The sequence below is a fragment of the Scylla paramamosain genome, chromosome 5 (genome assembly GCF_035594125.1).
Source record: "Scylla paramamosain isolate STU-SP2022 chromosome 5, ASM3559412v1, whole genome shotgun sequence".
NCBI lineage: Eukaryota > Metazoa > Arthropoda > Malacostraca > Decapoda > Portunidae > Scylla > Scylla paramamosain.
This window is the reverse complement of record NC_087155.1, coordinates 10,929,192-10,934,191: the sequence shown is the minus strand read 5'-3', so window position 1 is coordinate 10,934,191 and position 5,000 is coordinate 10,929,192.

The following is a 5,000-nucleotide window of genomic DNA, read 5'->3' as shown; positions in this document are numbered from 1 at the left end:
GAGTATTGCTGCGTCACTCTTGTTGGGGAAGGAGAATGAAAAAATAGTACAGTCTACACTTCAAGACATGACCACTGACCTTTGACTGCTATGCTATGGGTTTTAAATTCGCCACAAAAGGCCACAAAAGGTATAGGGTATAACTTTGGAATATAACGCAAGGAGCGATGGAACAGTTTAAATCCTTCAGTGCCTGTAATTGCATTTTACTCAGCAAAATTGTCTGCGGTCACTAAATGAAGTAGGAAGTGTAACGTCTTTAAGAAACAAAGGATTAGACATTTCAATAATTTTGTATATATAAAACGTATTTACGGTTATTATTATTCTTACTATTATTATTATTATTATTATCATCTTTTTTTTTTTTCGTAAACTGATGTCTTCAGTATATAGACTTCACACAACCTTCCAGATAACTATCCCCTCTTCTTCAATGACACTCAACAGTCCCCCTCTTGTACACTGAACATCCTCGATCTGTCCTTTACTAGTAAACTGTAAACCTCACATCTCATCTCTAACTAAAACAGCTTCTATGAAGTTAGGTGTTCTGAGCCGTCTCCGTCATTTTTCTCACACCAGTCATACTGCTTTTTTTTTTTTTTTTTTTACATAAGCATTTCGTCTTATCAACTCCTCTCCTCCAACTAACTGTCTTTAGCCTCTCTCTCATCGCCGCAATATTGCATCTCATGCTATCTTGTACCACTATTTTCACACTGCTCTTGTCACCTTGCCAAGTGCATGCCTCTTCTCCTTCTGCAGCCTGGTTGCACAAGACTTTCTACTTTCTCTCACCTCCTATTCTATCCACCTCTCTAATGCAAGAGTTAACCAGTATTCTCAGTCATTCATTCCTTTCTCTGGTAAACTCCAGAACTCCTTGCCTGCTTCCGTATTTTCACCTTCCTATGAATTGAACTCTTTGAAGAGGAAGGTTTCAAGAGACCTATAATATTTGATTATCCCATTTGACCTAACATTGGGAACTGGCATTCAAGTGGGCCTTTTTCTTTAAAATTTTTGTTGCCCTTGGCCTGTGGCCCTCTTACATAAAAAAATTAACAAACAGGTAACTCGACGAAATAAACAAGATTAGAAAGAAAAGATGAATAAACACAGAATAGCAAAGTGTGGCCCTCGCTAAGAAAAACAGTGCAGCAAATCTCAATAATGATACAGGGTCTTCAGAAAAGAACAGTTACCGTTCCCTGCTTTCCACACTCGCCTTCCCGCCAGCCAACTCACAACCCCACAGGCACCAATCCACAGCCCACAGCCCACACTCCCCGGCTGGTATTATCTGGCCTGCAAATCCAGCCTTCCTCATATTCACTCGCCGCTCACTGTATGCATATCTCCATCACTTGCGTGTAGCCTTTGTAACACTCCCATGCAGATATAAGGGCACACTGCTACACCTCGAAATTAACAGCTGTGAGGGAGCAGTCTCATTTGCCTGGAGGAAGAAAAAACAGGATTGCTCCTTATGTATTTCATCAGGAAACGCAGGTAAGCAAAACATTCCTGAGGAGACAGAAAAAGCAAGGAATATTTCCTGAGAATAGCTCTTTACGTTTCTCTCTCTCTCTCTCTCTCTCTCTCTCTCTCTCTCTCTCTCTCTCTCTCTCTCTCTCTCTCTCTCTCTCTCTCTCTCTCTCTCTCTCTCTCTCTGTGTGTGTGTGTGTGTGTGTGTGTGTGTGTGTGTGTGTGTTATAACCATAACACACAACGAATACCACCACCACCACTCCTATCATGTGCAGAACAGTTATACACAACGTTATCATTTACTCATTTACTGGGACGAACATTCATGAGGAGCTGCGAGGAACAACACCTCGGGACTGAAGCAGATCGCCACTCCACTGTCACATTGGATGACAGAAACTTAGAGAAACTTTGTAAGAGGCCGTCGGATGCTGAAGAGATGAGCCTCCTTTCCTGTCGAGTCAGCAGTGTTGACGTGGCCACGCAACCCGCCATCCACTAGACACCAAGACTTTTGACTTTTAGTGACTTTTGACAACATGCATTCAATAAGGATCCCAAAGTCATGATATGGGGCTCAGAATACTATTTTCATTTTATGCTGCACAAATACATCACACGAGGTTTTCTTCAAACTTTAAATGCCCTATGCAATACTCTATATTGTACTGATAATAGTGTACTGTAATTCGAGTTCGAGTGGAAATTCAGCTTCAAGAGGGAGTAGGGAAGGGAACGTCTTTATTCAAGGAGACACGCCGCTCCTGTGGCCTCCCTCAGGTTACAGCAACTTGAGTAACAGGCAGAAACTCTTGTGGGTAAAATGTCCCTCTGAATATAGACTCCGGCCCGTAACATGGTGCCTCGCCTCGATAAGCCTTTCTCAAACACTGGTGAACTCATAATCAATATTATCTATAAGGAATAAAGTGCAATGTCTGACCTGAAACTTTAAGTTGGAATAAAATCAACGCTTTATGTTGAATTACCACAAAGAGATTAAGACAAAGTTCTTAGAAATACACATATGAACCATTCGATACACTTTCATCACTTCCTATTTCCCTTGAGATTAGGGTAGCTGGAGCACGTAATAATTACAAAGTGGAAGTTATTAAGGTGCTACTGATGGTCGACAGTGAAGATATTGCGTTGCATTGTGGGTCAGGCGTAATTTATACTGGTCTATCTTGCTGCATACTATTACTAAGATGAATATTTCGGTAAAAACAACAGAATCTTAAGACACTATAGCATGCTGAAGAAACGAAACTGTTTTTCGATATCGTTAAATACTTTCCGATGATATAAAAGGATCACGTATTCAATCAGTTAATACGGTTATATTCTCTGGGTGTTGCTCGACATAATCCTTCACCTGTCAGCCTTTGATGGACGGCAGTTACTTTTACCTGTTTGCCTCACAGCGTGCCACTCACCACACCAGATTGCCTCCGTGAATTTAGAAGTGAGCAGTCATTCAAATATCCATAAGGGGAACAGCCTCTATGCAATTTTGAGAATAAGTGGCGCTTCATTTTGTTATATAAAAAGAGAAAACTTTATGTGACAAGGTGGAAGCCAAACTTAGGTACTTACACCGATGACACACACTCATAATGTTCTCCCTAATGCGTTTAGCTCTTGAGGCTCATGTGTCCGTGCACTGAAATTATTAACTCAAAGGCGACTCGGTTTGTGCAGCGCAAAAAAACTTTGTCAAAGGTTTCCATTGAATAATTTTGTGACTTCTGATAAAGAATACCCCTGATTGAATTGCGTGTGTGTGTGTGTGTGTGTGTGTGTGTGTGTGTGTGTGTGTGTGTGTGTGTGTGTGTGTGTGTGTGTGTGTGTGTCTATGCACAGAAACAAATACGTAAATGAATAAATAAATAAAAATAAATAAATGAATATGTGAATAAATAAATAAATAAACAAAGAAACAGCTGAAGAAGAGTAACGGATATATATATAAACCAACACTGGATGGAATGACAGCTAGAATATATCCGCCCGGTTCGAGACACTAACACAATGCACAAGCCGCCCCTGAAGTCCCGGACGCGATATTGTCAACGCTTATAAATGTCATGTTGTCGCTCGCCGATATCAGCAAGTGTTAATAGTTAAACAGGCTTTTGTGTATTAACGTATTTTATCAATGCAGCGCTTTGTTCCAGTCTGAATGTAAATGTGTGCACAAGTAATTGATCACTCAACCCAGCTCAGTAAGTAAAAACATGTATTTTCTTATATAGTTAAAAGTAAATGTTTATGTTCATACTTCTTGCATGTATAAGAAAAATACTACATTGAATTACCATTTGAAAATAATTGGTAGCAAAAATATATTTTATATTAATTATCAATATTCTATTTTATCGTGTACTTCCCTTCAGGTCTAATTTGGTCGGCAGACTTTTTAATTTTCTGACATCCCATTAGTGGCTGCGTACTTCAGAAGACAAAAAAAAAAAAAAAAATCACTCGATCTTTTCTGTATGTCGAATGCACAATCAAAATGAAAATGAGTTAATATCTCGAACACAATATGATATGAGCTCCAAAAGCAAAGCACATTCAGGTCATACGCTGAGGTCAGTCTTGACATGACGCACCAAATTGTATTTTTGTCCCTTGACCCTCACCCCGAAACAAGGGTCACATGTGACATCCAGATTATCAGAGTTAACTTTCCCCAGCTATCCCTTGTGTACCCATTAGCCAGTCAACCCGCCTGGGAGATGAACTTCTACCCAGTGGTGTATTGAGGGTTTTCCGCACAGCATAACACACACAGGTGGCTGGGGAACGTTTTGCCTCGAAGGCAGGCTTTTCTCCGCATTTCTTTAATACTGGCAGCAGGAAGTAGCCAGCGGACATTGCGTTTCTTGCGCCTTATAATCTTGTACCACGTCTGGTATGAACTGTGAGCTGAGCACTAACGGATGTGCGTGGATTCGAAGTGAGGCATAACATTCCTAGATAAGCATGTCGGACCCTGCACCACAGAGGCTAAAGAAATAGGTGCAGTGTGAGCTTATTTACAACGGCGAGCTCATCTCGTGCGGCCAGCAGCTTTCCAGGAGGCCCGTATGGTCTGGGAAGGAGGCTCGTTCGTATTGCAAGGAGAGGAAGTACATTCTAAGTGGCAATCCTCATAAACAACATTAAAGAAAATGGTATTGGGAGAATTTCTGCCAAGAGTTTCATAACAGAAGGTTAAGAGAGGCACTTGAGGTTGTGTGAGGGAGCGGCGAGGAACAACACGCCCTGAACAAGCGAGGCTACTTGCTGATGCCGACAAGCACAGAGCCACGCCAAGCAACACGCCTCACCATTTCCCCACGTAGCGGTTAAGTCTCCTGCCAACTTCGCTCCTTCGTCTTGCAATGAAGTGCGCGGGAGGTTCACTCAGGCTTGGGGCTTGCGGAAGAAAATATTCCGGACCATGAAAACCCCTTCCATATCCAATGTTCCTGATCAAGCTTGCTGCAAAGGGATCA